At 42.8% G+C, this 10129-nt stretch overlaps 1 long non-coding RNA gene across 1 annotated transcript; it reads right to left on the bottom strand.

Moving 5' to 3' along the window:
• Nucleotides 1-1066: 1066 nt before the first annotated feature.
• On the bottom strand, nucleotides 1067-1899 carry LOC132675978 (uncharacterized). Its single transcript, XR_009608914.1, has 2 exons — nucleotides 1692-1899; nucleotides 1067-1239 (listed from the first exon to the last, which is right to left on the bottom strand). It is a non-coding gene; the product is annotated as an uncharacterized LOC132675978 (long non-coding RNA).
• Nucleotides 1900-10129: the final 8230 nt, after the last annotated feature.

The following is a 10129-nucleotide window of genomic DNA, read 5'->3' as shown; positions in this document are numbered from 1 at the left end:
ACTTGTTACAATGAGGGGCACCTGGGTGGCTCTGTTGGCTGAGCGCCTCTTGATTCCAGCTCCGGTCATCATCTCACGGTGTGGGGGTTCGAGCCCCGCATCGGGCTCCGTACTGACAGTGCGGAGCCTGTTTGGAATTCTCTCTGTCTCCCTCTATCCCTGCCCCTCCCCTATTTGTGAGCACTCTAAATACATACATACATACAAACTTGGAACAAGGAAAACACTTAAAATATCCAAAGTCAAAGACAGCTTCTCCTGGGAGTGATGGGCTGCCAGCTGAGCTTCCAGTTTGGATGCCCTCTGCCTTTGCGAACCCCAAGGCTTAGCACACATTCTTCCCGCTGTGGACACATCAGATGGAGGAAAAGGACCAGAACCAGGTTTTCCCTCCACCAGGGCTGGGACTTGGAGGGAGCCCATGCTTCCCCGGATGACCCATTCTTTATCACTTCATAACTCCCCTTGCAATCTAGAATCCCTCTGATGGACACGCCTCTCCTTTTTCTGTACATATTTCCACATTCTCCTGTGTATGATTATTTGGGCATGGGTGTTATCTTTTGTTAGAATGTAAGCCTCTTGAAAGGTCCTAAATGTTTATATGTATCATCACCAGTTCCTACGTCAATAGATGCTCAATAAATATATTGAGTGGATGAAACAGGTGTTGTTTGAAATGGCATCTCCCTTTGCCTGAGACAATTTAGGGACCTGAGTGGACTCGGACCCCAGGGAGGCTCCTGAGTCAACCTCACTCTTTTGCTATGTAAGTACTAGAAAAGCCCGGGACTGAAGACTTCAGGGATGTGCAGCACCTCGCGTTACCTCTCAAAGAATCTGAGTACCCAGACAGTAGTAGTGATGTGGATAAATACAACTAGCATGTGACCTTCAACTCTCACAGCCTACTCCACCGTGTTTTTGCTGATTTCCCTTTCCTTGCTGTGCCGGGCAAAGGCTGATATTCAAATGAGGTTAGGGTTGCCGAGGAAACCACCTCTTGCGGGACCATGCTGGGTACTCAGGGGGTCTTGTCACAAAGTGCATTTTAGATCATGTCCCCTAAATAATCAAGTATGGTTCTTTCATAAAGCCCTCCTATTGAGGCCAACCAAAGGAGCAGGATAGTGTAGTGGGGAAGGATCACAGACCTTGCAAACAGAATCCCACAGTTCAAACCCAATCCTGGCTCTACTGGCCGTAACTGTCACAAGCTTCCTGCTTCCGTTTCTTTATCTACAAATGAGGGAAATAGAACAACCTTCAGAGGGTCCTTATGAAAGTTAGGTGAGTTAAAATGTACAAGTGCTTGGGGGCACCCGGGTGACTCAGTCAGTTAAGCATCTGACTCGTGATTTCGGCTCAGGTCGCCATCTCACGGTTGGTGAGTTCGAGCCCCGCGATGGGCTCTGTGCTGTAACTGCGTTGAGCCTGCTTGGGGTTCTCTCTCCCTTTCTCTCTACCCCTCCCTACGCATGCTGCCTCTCTCAAAAGTAGTAAATTCTTTTTTTAAAAAAGTACAAGTGCTTAGGACAATATCTAGCATGTAGTAAATCTGATAAAGTGTTGGCTATTATTACTGAGATTCTGACTTTGGTTATTCCCTCTGGACTCCCTAAGAGTCCAAATAATGCCCAAATCATCATCACCAAATAAGCAGCATGCAAGGTACAGGCACAGCTACCTACCCTCCCTCAAAGTCTGGAAGAACACAATAGCCATCAGGCAAATGTGATGTGCCCGTGCCAGGTGTAGTTGTCTTGGGTCCCCGAAATTCTGCAAAGCCTCCACTAAGGGGAACTGATCTCCAGGACAAGTCCCAAGGCCGTGTGTCCAGAGGCGTCCTCTTTCACTGTTCTCTCACCTTTCCCAGATCCTGCAGGAAGGGCAGACAGAGGAGATACACCCTAGCCACCTTCCTACCGGCTGCAAGACCCTTCCCCTCTGGCAGAGGCTCCTGGGGAGGTAAGGTCTTACCTCCATCTCTGTATTCCTTTTACGCAGAATCTGAAAAGTTCTTTGAACAGTTGTGGCTCAGATAATAAGTCTCCTTCCCAAAAAACATCCTAAAGTACTAAATAAATAAATAGATAGATAAAGTTTCCTTCGTATCTTCCAATCTGTTGTAGGTTTCAGGAAGATGACATTCCCTAGGTGAGCTTCTGAAAACTGGGTGGTTCTTAAAGTCCTTAGTTAAAGGCCCTCAGGTGACACATTAGTTTCTAGAAAGGCCGCCCAGGGACCACAGCTGTCTTAAGCACTGGATTGAAGTGGTTTGGAAATCCCATCATGTTTCCTAGAAATAGAAAGGAGTTAGCAGAAAGTCGGTCCCCAGGACTCTACCGAACTTTACCTTGACAGGTAATTTACAAAACAAAGAGTGTTCTTTTTGGGAAAAGAGCTCTGGGGTCAGTAGGCAGATCTGGATAATCTGAGTGAAAAAAGATGGGGCGCCTGGATGGCTTAGCCGGTTAAGCGTCTAACCTTGGCGCAAATCATGATTTCGCGGTTGGTGAGTTCAAGCCCCGCGTCAGGCTCTGTGCTGACAGCTCAGAGCCTGGAGCCTGCTTTGGATTCTATGTCTCCCTCTCCCTCTGCCCCTCCCCCCTCCTCTCTCTCTCAAAAATAAATAAACATGAAAAAAAAAAAAGAAGAAGAACAGGCACACTCATTACAAAACAGATCGAAATCCAACTTTCATCCTTGCTAGCAGTGAATTGGTGGGCGGTGGAGGGTTGGCGAGGAAAAGCAGTCTGAAAGGGGTGCCTGCAGGTAGAAACAGAGGCATGAGGCTGCATCGCAGGGCATCGGGGCTACAATGGACCATGCGATTCCATTTCGTGACCTATACTGACAGGAGTATCCAGTGTTCCCTTCCATCAGTGTCCAGAAGTCCTCCATGTATACCCATTTGCTACAAACTAAGCTAGACTGAGGCCACGTCCGTGCTTGCCACATCTCTTTCTCTGTGCGCCCAAAGAGGCGATGGCCCCGGATTCTCCCAGCTCTCCCAACAGTGCTCAGGAAGGAAAAGGAGACTCAACAGCTCTAGGAGGGCATGCGGAGGACCCAGGGTTTTAAAATAGCTGCAACCTGATGGCTGGCAAGGAAGTTTATGTTTGACTTGAACATCCAGGACCTAAAAACCACAAAAGCAATGCCTAGCTTCTTCTGTAAATGTGGTCTTTCCACACTTATTCTCGAAAGACTCGAGTGTATAGACAGAAGGGATGCGACCTACACTATTTGCCAAGGTTTGTCTAAAAATATTTTACACCTGTTCTCTGTTCTGCACACTGGTCATATTTTATCAGTGAAGTAAAGTACTCGTAATGCCAGGAGGAATGTGTTTTTCCTTCCAAGTCCTCCATGTTTTTCCCTTCTGGAAAGCAAACCTCCTCTTCGTTTCTACCTGCACTAAAATAAAGCTAGCACCGTTATCCGTAGGACGTATCTGCCGCCAGAACTACATTTAACTACTCCTATTCTCAAGCCAGTGTTGTTTAAATAGGAACCACCATTTCAGGACTTTTCACAACAGCACGGACCGTTTGGCTGCTCCCAAAAGAAACGTCCACTTGTATTCTGGGTTTAAATCAACTTGCTGATTGAATGAAAAACAATGCTGAAACATGGGTTTCCCTACCCGCGCCTCAAAACTAGAGACACACGCTCGGGGGTATTTATCACCAAAACATGAATCGAATCGCTTTTAGGATATTACTGTAGGATTTTTATTGAATTCTCGGTGGATGCAAATTACAGATGGGACAACAAAATGTTGATATAACAAATGATGGTTATGGTTTGCATTTACATTTCTGATTTCAGAGGTCAACAAACTGAGGGTGAAAGTCAGGACTTCGTGCCTTCTAAATACTGTAAACCCCTAAGAACACATGTTCCATTACCTCACTGACAACGTTTCATAGCGAGGGGATTAGCACCTCAGGAACTGCCTGAGGAAGTATATTGATATCATCGCACCCATTCTGCAGATGAAGAAACTGAGTCATCTGAGTCAAATAACTTAATATGCTTAAGGAAGGAATTAGACTCCATAGCCCCCAGGCATGAGCTGCCGCCTGATTAAATGTTTTCTTCTAGGGTTTGCCCGATTGTGAGATGATCTCAAAGCTCCACTTACGGACTATGTATAAAGCAAGTCTTCTAAAATATAAATCTTGAACCTCAAATATTGAGAAATATTTAGTAGAGGTTTACTACTTCACATTCCACTAATAACACGACTTTTAGCCCAAGCTAAACCTCCAAAAGCCCAGCCAGGGGTTCAGCAATCCTTAGTCCATCCAATTCTAACCCTAAATCCTAAAAATTGGCACTCAGCCTAACGAAATTTAGTCCATATAGAAACTACTGAAATTCTTTTCAGCCATTTTAAAAACAGGTTTTTCTGGGGCTCCTGGGTGGCTCAGTCGGTTGAGTGTCCAAATTCAGCTCAGGTCATGATCTCACTGTTCGTGAGTTCGAGCCCCACGTCGGGCTCTGTGCTGGCAACTCAGAGCCTGGAGCCTGCTTTGGATTCTGGGTCTCCCTCTCTCTACCCCTCCCCCACTCATGCTCTGCCTCTCTCTCTCAAAAATAAACATTAAAAAAAATTTTAATGGGTTTTTCTGTTTATTGTGCAGTTTAAACATGTTCCAAACTCATAACAACACTAATGGGAATGCAAGTTCATCCATAACAGCTTATGCTTTTAAAGTGCAACTTTTTACAAATGCTTGTGTCGAGGGCTGACTTTCAATAGATCGCATTGAGGGAGCTGCTCTGCTGTGTCCGAAACCCTAACTCAGAAGCCGGTCATCTGACAATGGTTTAGCACTAGGTTCCCCACGAACTTAGTGCGTTGTGTTAGGAGCCAGGGAGTGGCCCCCATCCCTAAAATGTAATTTTATAAACCTAAGTGTATTTTGATTTCTTTTTCAAGGGAGGCTTTCAGAACCAGTTTGGAATAAGAGGTCATTTGGTTTCCTTAGTGTTTTAAAATTAAGGGCAAAAAGACCATTTACCACAATATCTATACATACAGAAGTCACGGATGTCCAAGTAATTTAGAAGAAAATCACAGGTCCTAGAAACACATTGTTGAAGACAAGAGCAAGGTGAGGAATGTGTGAGAAAAGAGCTGCAGGAGGTCAACAATTATAATTCTACTTAGAAGTAATGGGGCCACTAAGTCTATTGTCTTAGTCTGAGATATCACCCAGTGGCTCTAAAATGAGAGAAGCAGCTTACATTATTGAATTAAGAAGATCAACGAAAGCACTGACTTAATGACTTCTAAAAACATTTCCAGATAGCCTGTAATCATAGTTTATGGCCACCGGAAATATCATGTGTATCTCCCCCAATACATCATCAAGACTTCTGAGCATGGTCAAGAACCTTCCATTAGACTCTTCTCATTAACGCCCTTGTAGGGATTCTACCAGCCACGTGGCTAACACATCAAAAATAGTCTTATTCCCCTAACGTCAGATCTTAAGAACAACTAATCCCAGGGAACGAAGCATCAAGTTGAAGAGCCTAAATTCTGGAACTTCACTGAGTTTGAATTCCAAGCCTGCCACTTATTGGCCCCACAATCGTGGGCAAGTTGAACGGTCTCAGCCCCGCTTCTGTGAACTGCGTCAGAACTGTGCATGGCATGTAGTCAGTGCTCTATGAGCATTTGTTACTCAAATGATTTAAAAGGTTTTTTTACATGGCTTTAACGGAAGTGTTGTACTGATGTTCCAGGTATATGCACAGATACTGATCCAAGGTTCATTAAACATGAAGAAAGTGTCTTCCTAATATAACACACCAAAAAACTGAAGACCTTGGATCTTAAGTGGCCTCCCGGGCCAAATCAATTAAGCATCAACTGATTGGCATAGTGAACACTATCAACAGTTTTATTCAGCAACGGCGATTTTACATACTTGTCTTCTAATAAGGCTGTTTTCCTCTTACCTGATCTTGCCCTAGCGTTATTATCCTTCTGATAACAGCATGCATTGTAGTCAACCAAAGATGCATTTGTACTCTACCATACCCATGCTATTTTCTGTGTAGGGAAAGGGTATGGGAGATCTCCAACCAGCATTTTACCTCATTAGCTTGACTATGTCCAACTAGAGATACTTTTTTCTGTATGTTACAGTGACTTTTTTTTTTTTAAGTTTATTTAGAGAGAGAGCGCACACATGCAGAGAGAGAGGGAGAGAGAGAATCCCAAGCAGGTTCTGTGCTGCCAGCACAGAGCCTAAGGACGCAGGGCTCGAACTCACAAACTGAGAGATCATGACCTGAGCCAAAGCCAAGAGTTGGATGCTTCATCGACTGAGACACCCCTATTTTTTTTAAGTTTATTTCTTTGAGATGGGGGGAGGGGTACAGAGAGAGAGAGAGAATCCCAATCCCAAGCAGGGTCCGTGCTGTCAGGGTGAGCCCAAAGTGGGACTCGATCTCATGAACAGTGAGATCTGACCTGAGCAGAGAGCAAGAGTCGGGCACTCAACTGACTGAGCCACCCAGGCACCCCTACAGTGACTTGTTTTAAAATAACCTACCTCCTAAACATTTGTGCGAATCTCTCAATTAAAATGCCTGTACATAAGACAGCTATATGAGAATGAAATTAACACAAACACACATTGGAACATTTTACACTTAGGACACCTTTAGTTTCACCTTCAAAAGCTAAGAAGTTAACCACAGTAAATAAAGATTGTCATTATCTTTAAGGAGGCGTTTTTGTTGTTGTTGTTTTGTTTTTTTTTAAGGAGGCATTTTGACTGAAGGTCTAATTTGCCATCTAATACAGGCTTAAAGCTATTCAAAGGAGATTTAACAATACACCTGATTTTAGAAAAGACAGGCAATAAGGAATATTCTAAACCCAAAGAGCTACTTTTTGGTATCATCTTATTCAATCATCAATGAGCTATGCAATCTGTAAGACAGTATTTTGGACACCAAGAACAGGCCATTCAGAGGCTGCTATACCGACAGTATCCATAGTTATAGAAGTAAAAACAATGAGAAAGACTTATGAAGATAATTAACTCATCAGAAGTGCCTGGCTGGCTTAGTGGTAGATCCTGAGACTCTTGATCTCAGGGTTTGTAAGTTCAAGTCCCACGCTCTGGGTATAGAGATTAAAAATAAAATCTTAAAAAAAAAAATTAACTCATCAAATCGTCAACTAAAACATTTCCCACAAAGGGTCAAGAGTGTGACAGCAGAATGGGGAGAAAAAGATTTGGGACCAAGATGTTAAGTAAGCTTTTCTAAGGCTTTATAAGGTATGCTAGACAAAAGTACCTTTAAAAAAAAAAAATTTACTTTTGAGAGAGAGAGAGAATGCAAGCAGCGGACGTGGAGAGAGAGAGGTGGACAGAGAATCCGAAGTGGGCTCCATACTGATAGCAGAGAGTGGGGCTTAAACTCACCAACTGTGAGATCATGACCTGAGCCAAAGTCAGACACTCAACCAATTGAGCCACCCAGTGCCCCTGACAAAAGTACCTTTTGAAAAATTTCTATTCCTGAGGATGCCTGTCTGGCTCCGTTAGTGGAGCACGTGACTCCTGATCTCGGGGTTGAATTTGAGCCCCATGTTGGGTGTAGAAATTACCTAACAATAAAATCTTAAAAAGAAAAATATCCATTCCATGGCTAAAATCAAAACCACAAGAAACAAGTGTTGGCAAGGATGTGGAGAAAGAGGAACCCTTCACACACTCTTGGTGGGAATGCAAACTGGTGCAGCCACTCTGGAAAACAGTATGGAGGTGCCTCAAAAAGTTAAAAAGAGAACTACCCTATGACCCAGCAATTGCATTACTAGGTATTTATCCAAAGAATACAAAAACACTAAGTCAAAGGGACAGATACATGCACCCTGATGTTTATAACAGTCAAATTATGGAAACAGCTCAAGTGTTCATTGGTTGATAAATGGATAAAGATGTGGTATATGTCCACACATATATATATACACAAATATTATTCAGCCCTAAAAATGGAATCTTGCCACTTGCAACGACATGGATGGAGACAGAGTATAATGCTAGGGGAAAGAAGTCAGAGAAAGACAAAGATTCTACTCATATGTAGAATTTAATAAGCAAAACAAATAAGGGGGAAAAAAGAGACAAACTAAGAACCAGACTCTTAACTACAGAGAGCAAACTGATGGTTACCAGAGGGGAGGTGGGTGGGAGGATGGGTGAAAACAGGTGATGGGGACTAAGGAGTGCGTTGGTTGTGATGAGCACTAGGTGATGTATGAAGTGTTGAATCACCATATCGTATACCTGAAAGTAGTATTGTACTGTATGTTAACTGGAATTAAAATAAAAATTTAAAACATACTTCCATTCCTAATGAGCAAAAAGGGCATGAAAACAGTGCCTCTGTTCATTCTTTAAAAAAAAAAAAAAAAAGCCTTCAAGGACACCAAGCTCAAATTGAACTGATTTTTCTGAAGCCAATCAAGACCGACATATGGACCAATATGAAATTTCTCTAGGATCTTTTGGCAATACACACACATCCATTAGATGTGGGAGATATTCATATTTACATTAAGCTCAATTACTTAGAATCTGGTTGTACGTATTCCTGTCCCAGATTGTTACAAATTCTATGTATATCTACTGTCCCGCTGCCTTCTGATTGTCAGAAGAAGTATGTTAAAACTGGAGTCTTTATTTGTAAAAAAAAAAAAAAAAAAAAAAAAAGATTTGTAAAGCATTTTTTCTGGTAAGCCTAAAACCTCACCCAAAAGTCTCTAGCAGATACTAGAACTTAAAACCATTAGTGAGTGTTCTTATAGCTATTCAAAGTTGGGGATCACAAAAGCACATAATTGATGGTGCTGGCAGACCGGATCTCCCGGTTCCACTCACTATCCCAGTACCTCTTCATAGCCTCATTCTGTCCACTCAAGGACAAAGGGCTCACCATGGAGCAGACAGCTCGGCTCGGTTATGCCTAGTGCTTGTGTTTTTTAAAACTTTTTATTGCTCTAAACTGCATGGGTAACAGACAAAAGGCTTTTTGTACATTGGTGTCCAAAAAAACTCATTTAAGACCAAATTTATTTCACCAGGAACCCAGACAGTGTTGGTTCCTACTATATGTACAAAGTTTTCCTCCAATTCAAGGCAAATTTCTCACCGATACGATGTCAACACACTATCAATGGACATTTAAACAGTGAAATGACAGGGCGCCTGGGTGGCGCAGTCGGTTGGGCGTCCAACTTCAGCCAGGTCACGATCTCGCGGTCCGTGAGTTCGAGCCCCGCGTCAGGCTCTGGGCTAATGGCTCAGAGCCTGGAGCCTGTTTCCGATTCTGTGTCTCCCTCTCTCTCTGCCCCTTCCCCTGTTCATGCTCTGTCTCTCTCTGTCCCAAAAATAAATAAATGTTGAAAAAAATAAACAGTGAAATGACTTATTTTACTTCAAAAATAGCGTCTCTCTCTTCTGACTCCTCACTTTTTAAGAACCCCCTTACCAAGCCACTACAATTTGATGTATTATAGGTGAGTAATCTTTGAACCTCCCCTCTACTTCCAAAGCAGCAGGTTGGCTATCCAAGTGTATTGAAAAAAAAAAAAAAAAAAAAAAAAAAAAGGTAAACTTTCTGGGAAAATGCACACGGAATACTAACATTGAGCAACCTGTCCAATCTTCAGATTTTGATCATATATTCTCCAGCTAAATATGACTGAACTTTAAGTGTGAGAATTAGTAAACACACCTAATCTTCTTAGTTAGGTCAGCTGTTTTGTCCAAGCAAGGTTTCTGAGTTATTCATCTCCCATGCAGAAACAGAAAACCGATCCAATGGCCTCCCCCTATACATTTCAAATAAATCCTCTCAGGTTACCAGTGAATTTCATTTTATCATGTGACTCTCTTACATGTCAGCAGACACACTTTAAAACTTGCTGTAAAATAGGGTTGACTAGCCGTAGCATAACCATCCCTATCACAGGGAGACAGGTGTGGGCTGAAGAAAGCTGCAAATGAATGAATGAATGAATGAATGAAGAAAATCATTCCAAGCACTGGCCAGGCAACAGCTTCAAAATAAAGACCACAAGAAGTGC

Source organism: Panthera onca, chromosome E1, assembly GCF_046562875.1.
Source record: "Panthera onca isolate mPanOnc1 chromosome E1, mPanOnc1 haplotype 2, whole genome shotgun sequence".
Lineage (NCBI taxonomy): Eukaryota > Metazoa > Chordata > Mammalia > Carnivora > Felidae > Panthera > Panthera onca.
The sequence above is the reverse complement of the archived record's forward strand: the minus strand, read 5'-3'. Positions and strand labels throughout refer to the sequence as shown.